This window comes from Sus scrofa, chromosome 11 (genome assembly GCF_000003025.6).
Source record: "Sus scrofa isolate TJ Tabasco breed Duroc chromosome 11, Sscrofa11.1, whole genome shotgun sequence".
Classification (NCBI taxonomy): Eukaryota; Metazoa; Chordata; class Mammalia; order Artiodactyla; family Suidae; genus Sus; species Sus scrofa.
The window spans coordinates 52,482,911-52,497,751 of NC_010453.5; the positions used below are offsets into that span (position 1 = coordinate 52,482,911).

A 14,841-nucleotide genomic window follows, 5' to 3' on the forward strand; every position below is an offset into this window, starting at 1 on the left:
TACAGAATAGAACTGACAATAATACCAACCAAAACAAAATCATCTCAACAGATAGAAAGGATGTAACTGACAATGTTAAAATCCACTCACAACAAAAGTTCTGACAAATAGGAAATACATCTACTAAAAATCTGCAGCCATTGTTATACTTGCTGATAAAATATTGACTGTTTTTAGCCCTAAGATCAAGAACAAAGCAAGGATGCTCACTCTTACCACATCTAATCAGCACTGCAAGCACTGCATGGGATTCCAGAAGTGCAAAATTACAAAAAGCAAAAACAAAAATGACCAAAAAAACCCCCTCCATATACCTTTTATAAATGACATCATCTATGTATAATCCTAAATAATCTGCTTACAGAAATAATAAGCTAATGTAGCAAAGCCACAGAAAATAAGTTAATATACAAAATTGACCTGAATTGCTACATATTAATGATGAACAACTGGAAATTGAATGTTTTTAAAAACAAAAAACTGAAAAAAAATGGAAAAAAGTTAAGGGTAGTCAAAAGAATGGAATTGAAGCAACATAGTCACTGAAAGCTTTCATTTGAAAAGATGTATTCTATATTTATGGAACAGAATAGATATTTCAGGAAAAAAAATTTACATATGAAAAGACATAAAAAAGGTAAAAGGTAATAAATGAATTAAAAATATTTCAAATACTAACACAGGCATAGTTTCATGCACATAAATGCACACAAATCAATGGGACAAAAGCAATAGGAAAACTCAGTATAGAATTGGGAAAATAACACCAACAGGCAACATCTGTTAAAAAAAAAAGAAAAGAAAGAAAAAAAGAAGAAAAAAGAAGACCAGTAAACATAGGCTAAAATGTCTTATACTACTGATAAACAGGTAATGCAAATTAAAAGAATGTGAACCTTATTATATTCATTGGATAAGTAAAGGAAAAATATCTGGCTTGTATACACAGCAAAAATAACTCATATTAAATGTTGATCCAGAATGATTATCAACATCTTGTAAATGTTCTGGTTATTTACATTATAAATTTTAGCTTTCTACTCTTACAGATAAAATCTAGACCCTAAGGCTCTAGCATATGCGCAAAAAAAAAAAAAAAAGGTACAAACTCAATTATTCATTAAAATTTCAGTTCATTTAAAAAAATTATTTGAGTATAGTTGAATTACAATGTTGTATTAGTTTCAGATGTACAGCAAAGTGAGTCAGTTATACATATATATACATATCCATTCTTTTTCCCACAAGTTATTACAAATTATTGAGATTTCCCTGTGCTATAGAATAGGTTCTTATTAATTATCTATTTTATAAAGTAGTGTTTGTATTCCTAGTTCCTCCCTCTTCCTCAATGGTTTCGCCTATGGAAAGGATAAGATTGGTTCTGAAATCTGTGAGTTTGTTTCTGTTTTATAAATCAATTTTTTTATCATTTGCATAGATTCCACATATAAATAATATCATATGTACTTGTCTTTCTCAGTATGGTTTGAATAGTGCAAAACTGTACTCATCTATATGTTCATCAACAACAGAAAGCATAATCGATGTGCAATATATTAATGTAACACAACAGTGTAAACTAATTAAAATGAATGAACTGGCAGTATGTCTACCAATGCAGACAAATTTTTTTATTTTTTTTTTAAATTTTACTTTATTTTTCTTGCCCACAGCATGCAGAAGTTCCTGGGCCAGGGACTGAACCCATGCCACAGCAGTAACCAGAGCCACAACAGTGGCAATGCAGGTCCTTAACCTGCTAAGCCACCAGGGAACTCCCCAATGTGAGCAAATATTAGAGGTATAACTTTGAGTGCTATGAAAGATGAAAAAGAATATACATGATATAATTCTATTCTACAAGTTTAAAAATATTCAAAATAAAACTCAATGTTGTATATGGTTACATAAATGTATACATTTATACATGACATGAAAGTATAAAAGATTTTCATCAAATGAAAATCATCAAATTCAGATTACTGAATACCTCAGAGGAGAGATGGAGGGAAGTAAAATTGGGGGGGTAACAATTAAAAGAGTCAAAACAAATAGGGCAAAATGCTAAGGTGTTTTGAACCTGGGTAGGCTTAGAAAATAAAGTTTGTAATTTTTTCTTTATACTTCTCAACATGTTTGAATTATTTAATGATGAAATCAGACCATATAAAAGGCAAACTGGAGTTCCCCCTGTAGTGCAGTGGGTTCAGAAGCTGACTGCAGTGGCTGGGGTCACTGCAGAGGAAGTGTGGGTTCAACCCTTGGCCCAGTACAGTTGATTTTCTTTAGTTTACTAATAATGTACTAATTCATGAGTTTATAGCTAAACAAGACAGCACTGCATGTCAGTTAAACCTATTCTTACCCAATTTACTGTTTTATTGTTTTATGAAATATGTTCCATTGAGAGTTGCTCAACTGTAAAATTATAGCCCTTGAAGACAAAGAACTAAATCTGATTGTATTAAATTTAAGCCGTACTTTGTGCGCATAAACTTTTGCCAGCTGCCTATTGCCATTTCCGCTGATTTTAGCACCTTCTTTCGACAATAGTTCTCAACCTTTCTTTAAAATCCCAGAAACGTGTTTCTCCTGCCACATGAGACAAGAGAACCTGTTTACATACAGATGACTTGACAATTATTTTAATATCACTTATGAAACACCTTTGTAAATCTGTCTTTCTCTGAACCAAGCTTCTGTTATCTTGATCATTTCAGTGCTGAGATGGAAGGACTGTTCAGCTATGAAAACACATCTGAATGCTATCCTCACCTCAAAAATAATTGCTGGAAAGTTCCTGTTCCCCAAACCAAAAAGCAGAGAGTCCATGTGGAATGTGTGTGTTTAGCTGCCTATGAAATGGGTTATTGAGGTGAGTCCGCTGAAGAACGTAACCATGAGTTTTAACAAGATGTAAGGTTGCTATCCTCGTTTCATTGATGCCCAATGATTCTATTATGTTCTTTAATGGTTTGGACACCTGAGCAGGTTTTTTTTTTTTTTTTTTTTTTTGTCTTTTTATTTAGGGCAGCACCCAAGGCATACGGAGGTTCCCAGGCTAGGGGTTGAATCGGAGCCATAGCCACTGGCTACACCACAGCCACAGCAACTTGAGATCATGGCAACCCCGGATCCTTAACCCACTGAGCGAGGCCAGGGATTGAACCTGCATCCTCATGGTTACTAGTTATATTCATTTAACTGCTGAGCCACAATGGGAACTCCTGGACACCTGAGTTTTAATATTCTCTTTATTTTATTATTCTGGGATTTCTAATCTCTAAGTTGGGGTCAATAAAATGTAACCAATTACAGGAAGGTTTGTAGTGTTTTGATAGCTCTGATTCTTTCATTAATAGTAAGCTTATTTTTTTAAAGGGGGAAATGAAGCAAATATATAAAAAAGTGAAGTCTGGTCACTCATGGGGAATTTGGTGTCAATTTAATTGACTCCTCATTTCATTATGCGCCCTTAAATTAATCTATTTGGGAAAATTTTTAAACAAGTTTTGAACTATTAAATAAGATTGCCTCTTCACTGGGGAAAAGAAGATTTTGAAATTTAATTGCAATGGGTTTAATAACAGCAAAGTCCTATCTAATATATATTTTGAAAACCTTTGAGCATTTATGTTCCATTTCATTCACACAGACTCATTCCTGGAAAAAATTTTAATCATCTGGACCTATATTTCAGATAAGTGCAAATATCTCAGTATAAAACATATTAACATAATAACATCCTATCACTTTGGAGAATGGCAATTCTATCCATAAAATCATGAATGAAAAAAAAAAAATTCAAGTTGTCTACCTTTATAGAAACAACTATTTGAGGTAGGGTTTTCAGGGTGGCAAAAACTCAAGTTGAGCCAGATGTTTCAATAAACTAGAGTGATTTTGGGTCTTTGTAGTGAAACAAAAATCAGGTAAATTTTTCACGACTTGAGGTTTCATTACAGTCTCTGCTGCATTCAATTACTGACAGCTGCTACTCAATCACACATCGTGTTACAAATTCATACCTTCTGTTCCACAATCAAAATCAGTACCACACGGAGTTCCCATCTTGGCTCAGTGGAAACAAATCTGACTAGCATCCATGAGGACACAGATTCGATCCCCGGCCTTGCTCAGTGGGTTAATGATCCAGCGTTGCCATGAGCTGTGGTGTAGGTTGCAGACGTGGCTCGGATCCAGCATTGCTGTTGCTGTGACGTGGGCCAGCAGCTACAACTCTGATTAGACCCCTAGCCTGGGAACCTCCATATGCCTTGGGTGCAGCCCTAAAAAGACCAAAAAAAAAAAAAGAAAAAAAGAAAAAAAAATCAGTTCCACAGGAGAAATGAAAGAGAATCTACTTTATATCTAGATCCGTTTCAACTGGGGCCTCATGCCATTAAATGAATATAAAATAATATTCAGGTGAAAGGGATATTCAATAAGTTAACACACATGAGAGAAGCCATAATTTGAAAATTATTTGTAAAGTCTTGGAAATGATTAATGCTTTTTCAATGCCATATAGAAATTAACTTATTTTTTAAAATTTCAAATAATAGGGGAAGCTTAGTTATATATGCATAGTATAGATACACACATATTATGTATATATGTATTTGTGTATGTGTGTGTATATATATGAAAATATACACACTCTAAAGAGAAGTTAATAATCCACCCACCTGAGGCAGGCAATTCTGGAAAAAAAAAAGTCAAGTAAGGTAAAGAAATAGAGGTAGAGAGTACACTTTTCCCATCTGTTACTGTTTTCTAGAGTTATGCTTTTACTGGTCCTAGGGATTCTATGGTTGTTTTAAAGATGCCATCATGGGGATTAGGCTAAATAGTGAAAGTACTTATTTATATATTAAGACCCCTTGAAATATTTTATTTGCCTCTTATTACAATAAATACTGCAGGGTTTTTTTGGTTTTTGGTTTTTTTTTTTTTTTTGTCTTTTTAGGGCCGCATCCACAGCATATGGAGGTTCTCAGGCCAGGGGTCGAATCAGAGCTGTAGCTGCTGGCCTATGCCACAGCAACAGCAACGCAGGTTGTTACATCTGCGACCTACAACACAGCTCATGGCAATGCCAGATCCTTAACCCACGGAGCAAGGCCAGGGATTGAAGCTGTGTCCTCATGGATACCAGTCAGATTTGTTTCTGCTGAGCCATGACAGGAACTCCAACACTTGTAGTTTTGAAGAGCATGATGTGGGGAGTTAGTTGTGTCATTAACCCAGCACTCACTATGATCTGCATTTCGGTGCTCGTGTCCAGAGCACACATGAAGTCCTGTGCTGGGAGCAGAAGCAATGATCATGTTAAATAATATGCATCAAGCCATTATATTTCAGAATGATTTAACTAGCAGTGTTGTATTTTTCTAGGCCTATCATTATGTCAAGGCTTAGGCTACAGGCCTTCTACTTATGGTTTGAACAAACCCTGGAACTGTCTTCCTAGGTGGTAACACAGGATTAGCAAATCTCAAGAAGTCTAGGAGGCAACCCCACAGATCTCAATGTGTGGGGATCAGAATTACCCAGAGGAGTCTTTGACACACTCAGGGAACCTTGCCCTCTGATGAAATGTGTCCTTGATGAAGCCACATGGAATCTGCTCTCTGAAACCCTCAGTTTTAGGGAAAGTTTTCAAGTCAAAATGTTTTCTTTGCTTCAGTGCAGGGCTGCTGTCAAAGAAATAATCTCCTCTCAGGGCCTCAACAGCACTGGCCTGTGATCAGGAGTTCTTGGCTGCTGTCTGTGTTATGAGTGAAAGCCTACTTCTGGCCTCATCTGTCTCCTTACCTACCCACCCAGTTACAACTGCCCTGTCCTCAGGAGGGACAGGAGCCCTGTAGGTAACCCCAAGTCTGACCCCTGATGCTACGACCAAACCGTTGTCCATGTCAGACTGATATGCCCTCCCTTCCCAAACCCTGAGGCTCTAAGTCAAAGGCTCAGTGAAGGCACACCTTGCTTCTTTATGTATTGTATTCATGATCTGCTAGAACATCACTCCATGCAAATTGAACATAAAAACATCTCTGTTCTTGTTATTGCAAACAATCTTCTTTTAAAAAATCATACTCAATGTTGTTGATCACTAGATCAACATACTCAATGTTGATCATACTCAATGTTGTTGATCACTAGTAGCTTTGCCTAGCTTAGAGAAAAAGCCTTTTCTTGGGATGAAGGGAAGCCACTCTGTGTTTATTTCTATGATATGTAATTCTTCCAGTCCATCTGAGAAAGCATTAGCTATGCGATCTATGCTCTTTCTCAAGGACACATTTCCCAGTAAATCCGTAGCCATGCAGATAAAAATAGGATACCTGTTACAAAGTAGGATAACAGGTTGAATCCACAATTATTTAAGCACAAATGTGTGAAATGTCCAAGCACCTTCAAAAGGTAAACAGACAATTTTTAGAATAGTCATTTGAATAGGGGCATCAGAAGCAATCATGTAGGAAAGGGTTTATGTGTAAAAGGAAATTTTGTCTTTTAGCCCTGTATTTTTGACACTTGACTCCCATTATGTAGTAAAATTAGAGAGTTTCTAAAAATTCGGTGAATTATGGACCCTACCCAGGACTTACAGAATCAATATTTCTGAAGTTGAGACTTAGGAACTTGTGCTTTATTTATTTATTTATTTATTTATTTTTAGAGGTGCACCTGTGGCATAGGGAAGTATTCAGGCTAGGTGTCAAATCAGAACTGCAGCTGCAGGCCTACACCACAGCCATGGCAACATCGGATCTGAGCTTCATCTTTGACCTAAACCCTGTGGCAATACTGGTTCTTAACCCAGTGAGTGAGGCCAAGCACTGAACCCACATCCTGATGGAGACTATGTCAAGTCCTCAACCCGCTGAGCCACAACAGGAACTCCAGGAATTTGTATTTTAAAAGACTATTCCAATGATTTTGATGCCTTGCCAAATTTGGGAACCCATGGACAGAAGATTGAATGTAGAATAAAATCTCATTTTCCTCAAAACCAAGGGAGCAAAAATCAATTCTCATCACAATCGCAAGAATGCACTTCCTAGAAGTCAGTTGCTTTAGAGCAGTTGTATCTCATGGGTTTCTGGAATGTACATGGGCTTCAGTTAGAAAAATTAGGAGATTAATTGCATTTTTTGTATTTAAAAATTAATTTTTATCAACCACAGAAAAATAAAAATGTATAAACAATAAACGTAGAAGTTCAAATAACGGCAAGCATCAACACTTACGGAGTGTTTACTTTGTGCCAAAAATACACTCAAAGATCCACAAGAGTTAGAGGTGCCATATAGGAGAATCCAAAAAATAGCAAAAGAAATCTGGACTGGCCCAAATAAAAATGATCACCTTAGCTATTTCTGATTATGCATATATGTTTTTTTCTCGAGTCTATCAGTGAAATGTTAGTTAAGAACAAAACTCTTCTGTAAAATTCTGATACATTATTCAGTTCCTATATATTTCCACTAGTCCTAAGTAATTAGATTAACTTCCTTATAAAGTATCAAGAACCCCAGCCGGTCATTATTAAAGAGAATTATCTAACTGTAGTTGGCTTCTTTGGCTTTTGGATCATGTACAGATATCTGGATATGGAGAAGCAGATAAACATGTTTCTTACAAAATGATTTCTTATCAGTGCCCGTTATCAATACAATGTGCTGTGTTTATAGATAAAAGTGCTCCCCAGGGAGCTGCTGCATTATTACCTGTCCTCTTCCATCCCTCAAAAATATCAAGCATTTTGAAATCATTCTTGTTTCCTCTCATGCACAGTTCCAACAGGATTACTAAAGACCTCAACCTATGTACCTTACGTTTAAAATATATAAGTTGATGTATTTGTCCTTATGTCACTTATTTTTACACTATTACAAAGAAATAAGGAGTGACACAGAGGATGATGAAGAGGTTGAGTATAACGATGATGAGGATCACAAAAGAGAGAGAGAGGATGAAGAAAAGGGTAATGATGGAGAAGAAAAAGAAGAGAGGAGTACAATGTAAGAACTTTGATTTATTCATGGTTGTTATGATCCAGGTTCAAAGCCAAGCATATTATGTAATCTATCAAGTCGGTACTAAATTACTCCCACTGCCATATGCAAAACAGTTTATGCATTTTCTTCTCATCAAAAAATAAAATGAGAGATGCTAGAACTCAAACCCAGATCTGCCCAATTCTCTAGAATAACTTTATGAAAATTACATGCTTTTGGAAAAATTGATGATTAGAAGCAGTTTGAAAAAAAACCTTATTTTGAAAAAAAAAAATCATATTCCAACCACTTCCCCTTGGATTTAGAACACTTCCAAGGTATTTTGTGGTCATTTTAACTATCTTTTCTTGGCTTGCTAGTAAATTTGAAAATGTTTTCTAAAAAAAAAAAAATCATGTAGCAAGAATTTCAGGTTTAAGTTTGCACAAAGGAATTCTAGATATCTATAATTATGTTCTCCTTCTATGACACTTAATGACAAAAGAAATTTATAACACACTTGATACTCATTTCACTGCATTTTCAGGAGAGTAAATGTATATCTATTTCATGAAAAATTTAATTCCATGAATAAAAGATATTATACCTTATGTTTTTGCATCATGTAATATTAAAAGTGTGAAGATTAAAAGATAAGACTGTAAGACCAAGATTTCATCATGTTATGTATAAAGGCATTATAATTTAAAGTTAAAAATGAAGGCATTCCTGTTGTGGTGCAGGAGAAATGAATCTGACTAGCTTCCACGAGGATGTGGGTTCAATCCCTGGTCTGCTCAGTGGATCAGGGATGCAATGAGCTGTGGTATAGGTAGCAGATGTGGCTTGGATCCGTTGTTGCTGTGGCTGTGGTGTAGGCCAGCAGCTGCAGCTCCAATTCGACCCTTAGCCTGGAAACTTCCATATGCTAGAAGTGCGGCCCTGAAAAGGAAAAAAAAAAAAAAATGAGAATAGTATCAATATTATAGCCTACTAAGTGACGATCTTAGTTTGAAAAAATAGTACTGATATTTAAATTTTAAATATACTATAAAGGAAGTCATCATAAAGATTTTCTTTTTCCTGAAGACTTAGATATACTTATTAGATATACATTTAACACATTAAAAGAAGAGATCTGAGATTCCTTTAAGAAATCTATTTTTCCAAAAAGCACTACTTTGAGACAGAGAAGACTTTTTTTCTCCTTTCAAATAGTTCTAGTATGGTATCATTAAAAATAAGTGTATTTTGTGTTCAAACTTTTAATTTCTTGACTTGCCATTTAAAAATCCCAATTATACTGTCCTTCCCTTTGAGTCTACAGATAGATATTTTGGATGTGCTGCCTGGAAATGATGCAAGTGCTGTCAAGTTTCCTATCCTGGATTTTATTTCCTTCAGGATGGGAAATAGAAGTACATAATTTGGCAGAAAGAGAAGTGATTATCCTGTTGCCTAAGAGGCAAATGTTTTAGTGATGTGCAAAAGAAAAAGCATTACAAATTCCAAGTGATATGTGATGCTGTTCTAAGTGTGGGAGGTAAGAATATCTGGGGAAAAGGAATTATTTGTGGAGGATGGGTGGGTCTGAATAAGTGGGAATTTGTTCCAGAAAACTAAGGTGGACAGATGGAGTTTGGGGTCGGAGCGTGACTTAGGCTGAAATGTGCATCCAGAAAAATTCACTGTTCCTCTATTTTTCATTTTTCTGATTCACTCCCTAACCTTGTTTTCTGTGTGTCTCCCCACCAGCCCCCGCAATTTTACTCCTTTCCCTTGGGTCATTTTTTAAAAACAATTATGCCTTTATTTACTTTTATTTTTATTTTATTTTTTTGTTTCTTAGAGCTGCACCCACAGCATATGGAGGTTTCCAGGCTAGGGGTCTAATCAGAGCTACAGCTGCTGGCCTATACCACAGCTACAGCAACGCCGGATCCTTAACCCACTGAGTGAGGCCAGGGATAGAACCCACAACCTCATGGTTCCTAGTCAGATTCCTTTCTGATGTGCCAGATGGGAATTCCTAAAACAATTATGCCTTTAATTACTTGCTTATGTGGCTGCTTTTTTCAAAATACAAATATTAACTGAAGTGCCTCCTTTTATATATATATATAAGATGCTACTGGACTTTAAAAGCTCCAAGTGATAGAGCACTGCAGCCTGGACTAGCTAGAGAGCCTTGTCTCCCTCTGGGCCTCATTCAGATTTTAGAGTCCACCTGGTAAATGGGTCCAGATTTTAGAGTCAACCTGGTAAATGGGTCCATTTTCTCAACAACACATCCAAAGTGGTATAGGTAACCTTTCAAATCCAAAGAGACATACCAAGGGTGGAGGTGTCAAGTGCCATGATTTTTTTTCACCTTGAAGTAACTAACCTGCATGTCTGAACTATTAGAACACTAATGACTTTAAAGAAGTATCAGACTCCATGATTTATCTCCATATTCGTAAATATAAGGTTCAGAGATATCTGTGATAGCTGGTTATTCTGAGTTGCCAGGTTCTATTAGAATAATTTTATTTCTTTGGTATTTGAAAGATCCATAAATGAATAATAGGGCCTGAGATCTGTGTCGACCTGTAGCTGGAGTAAACAGCTGATTGAGCATATAAAAACTTATTGGAATATACTAAGAATAATCATCTTATCAGCCATAGGCAATTTAATTGAGCATGTAATAGGAATCCCAACACTTGCAGCTTTTAAAATTGTGGTGATGGCATTAATTATTGATTCCCCCAGGAGTATACTGCTTTTAGCTTACAATTTTGAAAGGTACGGTAAATTCCTTTCAGTGGTCAAAATTGCTCTCACTCCACGAGCTGGAAAAGCAACATGGGAATTGTGTCAGTTTTTAAAATACATGTTTTAGAGAAGTTTTTATCTTTGGCCAATAAGTATAGCCAGTATGTAACAAAGACTGGATTTAGCCTCTTTTTTTTTTGTCTTTTTTTTTAGGGCCACACCCACAGCATATGGAGGTTCCCAGGCTAGAGGTCTAATTGGAGCTGTTGCTGCTGGCCTACGCCAGAGCCACAGCAATGAAGGATCCAAGCCGTATCTGCGACCTACACCACAGCTCACTGCCACGCCAGATCCTTCACCCACTGAACGAGGCCAGGGATTGAACCCACAACCTCATGGTTCCTAGTTGGATTTGTTTCCATTGCGCCACGATGGGAACTCCTGGATTTCACCTCTTAAGAGAAGCAAATAACTGGACAAAATAAATGAAACGATGTGTTTCAAGATATCAGACTTAAAGCAATGGAGGGTAGTGACTCTTGAGAAAGAAAAAGGCAATCAGGCTGAGCTCTAAAATTGCCTAAGTTTACTGGCTTGAGGGAGTTTTCAGGTCACAGAACAAGGAGGGGAAACCCAGGTAGAACTTGGCAGGCTCCTTGAATTAAGAGGACAGATTTAAATAGCCCAGGGAGAACAAGGCAGCTCGAGTTTATAAGACAGAGTACTGAGATAATAGATCTGCACAGAGAGAGAACCCTAGAGGTGTGCAGGGGGATCCCACGATTGCTCATCAGAGTGCTGATCAGTGAAAGCATGTGAAAAACTACCCGAGGTTTGGAAACAAACCACCTAAAAGGATTAGAATGGAGTAACTTGAGCTCACCCAAGGCTGGGAATGAAACCTTATTTCCATCAGCCAGACTGGAAACCCTCATAATTCACTGAACATTTGGCAGTGTATTCAGAAGAATCTTACTTCAGTGGTGGGGAATAATTAGCCATAGGCTGAGCACTACACCAGACCCACCTAACAAATCTTAAATGTAAGCTTCAAAAGTCTCAATCTATTTCTCAGTAGCCTAAATGTGTCCCAGAACAAAGGTGGAAAATATAGGATTACAAAAATATCTAGCACCCAACAAAGTAAAATTAACAATGTCTAATGTCCAATAAAAAATTATCAGGCATGAAAACAGGCAGGAAAATGCAACTCATAATGAGGAAAACTTTAAGTCAATTGAAACTGACCCAGATGTTAGAATTGGCAGACAAGTACTTTAAAATAGCTATTACAACTGTATTCCATATGTTCTAAAAGCTAGAGGAAAAATTGAATACGTTAAGTATTGAGAGAAAAGATATCAAAATATAGCCTAAACTTCTAGAACACTACAATGGCTGAGATGAAAAAATGCATTGAATGTTATTAATATCAGAATAGCAGAATGTAACAGCATTACAGAAGAGATAGTGAACTTGAAGAGATAGCAACAGAAATTTTTTTCTATTGCTATAGAATGAGACAGAAATTTTGTTGTGTAAAATGAAACACAGAAAATATGTAACTTTAAAAATGAATAAGACATTAAACTTTAGGACAACTTTATAATACTAATTATAATTACATTGGAAGCACAGAGACTGATTGAGGTGGGGGAAATGGGGTAGTAGAAAAAAAATCTTTGAAGAAATAATGACATGAAATTAATTAAACTATAAACCCACAGTTCCAAAAATATCAACTAACTCCAAGTATAGTCAAAAGGAAAACAATGCATGCATGCACACACACACACACACACACACACACACACACTCACACACATTTAATCAAAGTAGATCCCATAATTAAATTGGCACAAACCAGTGGGAAAGAGAAAATTATATAGATAGCCAGAGGGCAATGTACATTATGTTTAAGAGCATAAAAATTCTTTCTTGCTGGAAACAACATAAGCAATAAGACAGTTGAATAACATCTTTAAAGTACTGGGGGGGGGAAACCAACCTCTCAGCCTGGAATCATATACCTAGCAAAACTATCTTTAAGAATAAAGCCAAAACAGACAGAAAAAGGCAAAAAAAAAAAAAAAAGTTGAAAGAATTTTTCATCAGCAGGCCTGAATCATAGGAAATGTTAAACTTGTTTAAGTATCTTAGGAAGACAAAAACTTTTCTTCTTATTTAAGTTTATTTTGGACAGATTGAATGATTAGAGCAAACACAATGACAATGTATTTTGGAGGTTATGGAGATTGTAGAAGTAAATGTATAACAACAATAGTGCAAGGGCCAGAGGGACAGAAATGGGAGTAAATTGTTGTCAGGTTCTTATATCACAGATTAAATGGCATAATGTTGCATGAACTCAGATGGTGAAGTTAAAGACAAACTCTATAAGAACCTCTAATGTAACACCACATTTATGGTAAATAAAAGAAATAAAATAAAAATGGAGCCATGAAAACCGAATCACTTTGTTGTATAGCAGAAATGATCATAACTTGAAAATCGGTAAAACTTTTAAAAAAATATTAAACTAAAAGAATTAAGTTATAAAAGGATAAGAAAGTCTGAAGAAGAAGAAATATGGAACAAGGAACAGATAGGACACCCAGAAAATAAACAGGAAAATTTTAGATTTAAATTGAACCATGAAAACACTACATTAAATGTACATGGGTATTCAGCCATAAAAAAATAAGAAAATCCTACAATTTGTGACAACATGGATGGAACTTGAAGGCATTATGCTCAGTGAAATAAAACAGAGAAGGACAAATACAAGTCTCAATACATTAAAAAAAGAATTCAAGGTAAATTAGGTATAAATTATGATTAAAAGGAAACGAAATAATTTACAGAAAGATGTCTGGAAAATCTCAGATATTTGGAAACTATATATCATACTTTAAATAAGCCATGTTTCAAATCTATTTTAAACTAAATAGTTGTTTTAATAAAAAAATAACAAAAATTGTGGGATATTGTTTATTCCATACTTAAAAGAAAATTGGTATCACTAAATACAGGCATTATTTTACTTAAATGGTCTCAAATTAACAACCACAACTTCCATTTTGAGTCTAGAAAACAAAAAGCAAATGTGAACAGAAGAAAGGAAACAATAAAGATCAGAGTGTAAATCAATTAAAATAGAAAGCAGTTTTAAAATAGAGAAAAATAAAATCAAAAGATACTTCATAAATTTTTTTAAAAATGAAAAATAAATTCTAGTTAGAGCAGTCAGGAAAAAAGAGAGGAAAGAAAGTACCAATTTCAGAAATGAGATAAAGGACATCACTAGAGATTTCATGAATATTAAAAGCACAATAAGGGATACCACAAACAAATTTATGGAAAAAATTTGAGCAAAAAAAGATGAATGAAAAACACTTTGGAAATAAGAAACATACTTCTTGAGTAGCCCTTTATGTATTAAAGAAATTGAATCTGTAGTTAAAACATTCACCAAGGGAGTTCCCATCGTGGCGCAGAGGTTAACGAATCTGACTAGGAACCATGAGGTTGCAGGTTCTATCCCTGCCCTTGCTCAGTGGGTTGACAATCCGGCGTTGCTGTGAGCTGTGGTGTAGGTCACAGATGCGGCTCGGATCCTGCATTGCTGTGGCTCTGGTGTAGGCTGGTGGCTATAGCTCTGATTGACCCCTAGCCTGGGAACCTCCAAGTGCCTTGGGAGCAGCTCAAGAAGAGGCAAAAAGACAAAAAAAAAAAAAAAAAAAAAAAAAAACCTCCTGCAAGAAGCAACAAAGAGAGAAACCTAATGATTGAATTAACCAAGGAAAGACCAAAAGGAGGACACAAATCAGAGAAGAACTTAAATGTAAAAGTATAGTGGTAAATAAAACTAAATTTGAAATAAAAAAACAAACAAACAAACAAAATGCACCAAAAAACACACACACCAGAACTGAATGGCTTTACTGGTGATTTAAAACAAAAAATGAAGGAAGAGATAATCACAATTCTATCCAAACTTCTCCAGGACACTGTAGAGGAAAGAATACTCCCTAACTCATTTTATGGGGCCAACATTACCCCACTATCAAAAGCA

General features: G+C 35.6%; 2 long non-coding RNA genes across 3 annotated transcripts in view; one reads left to right on the top strand and one right to left on the bottom strand.

Moving 5' to 3' along the window:
- Positions 1 to 2,780, top strand: part of LOC106505319 — a 63,823-nt gene extending 61,043 nt beyond the window's left edge. For both annotated transcript variants that reach the window (XR_002336708.1, XR_002336709.1), the window contains one exon: positions 2,724 to 2,780. This is a non-coding gene — a long non-coding RNA (uncharacterized LOC106505319). The remainder of the gene's footprint in view (positions 1 to 2,723) is intronic.
- LOC110255835 overlaps positions 1 to 14,841 on the bottom strand; it is a 542,938-nt gene that overhangs the window by 73,061 nt on the left and 455,036 nt on the right. The gene's annotated exons all lie outside the window — the stretch shown is intronic.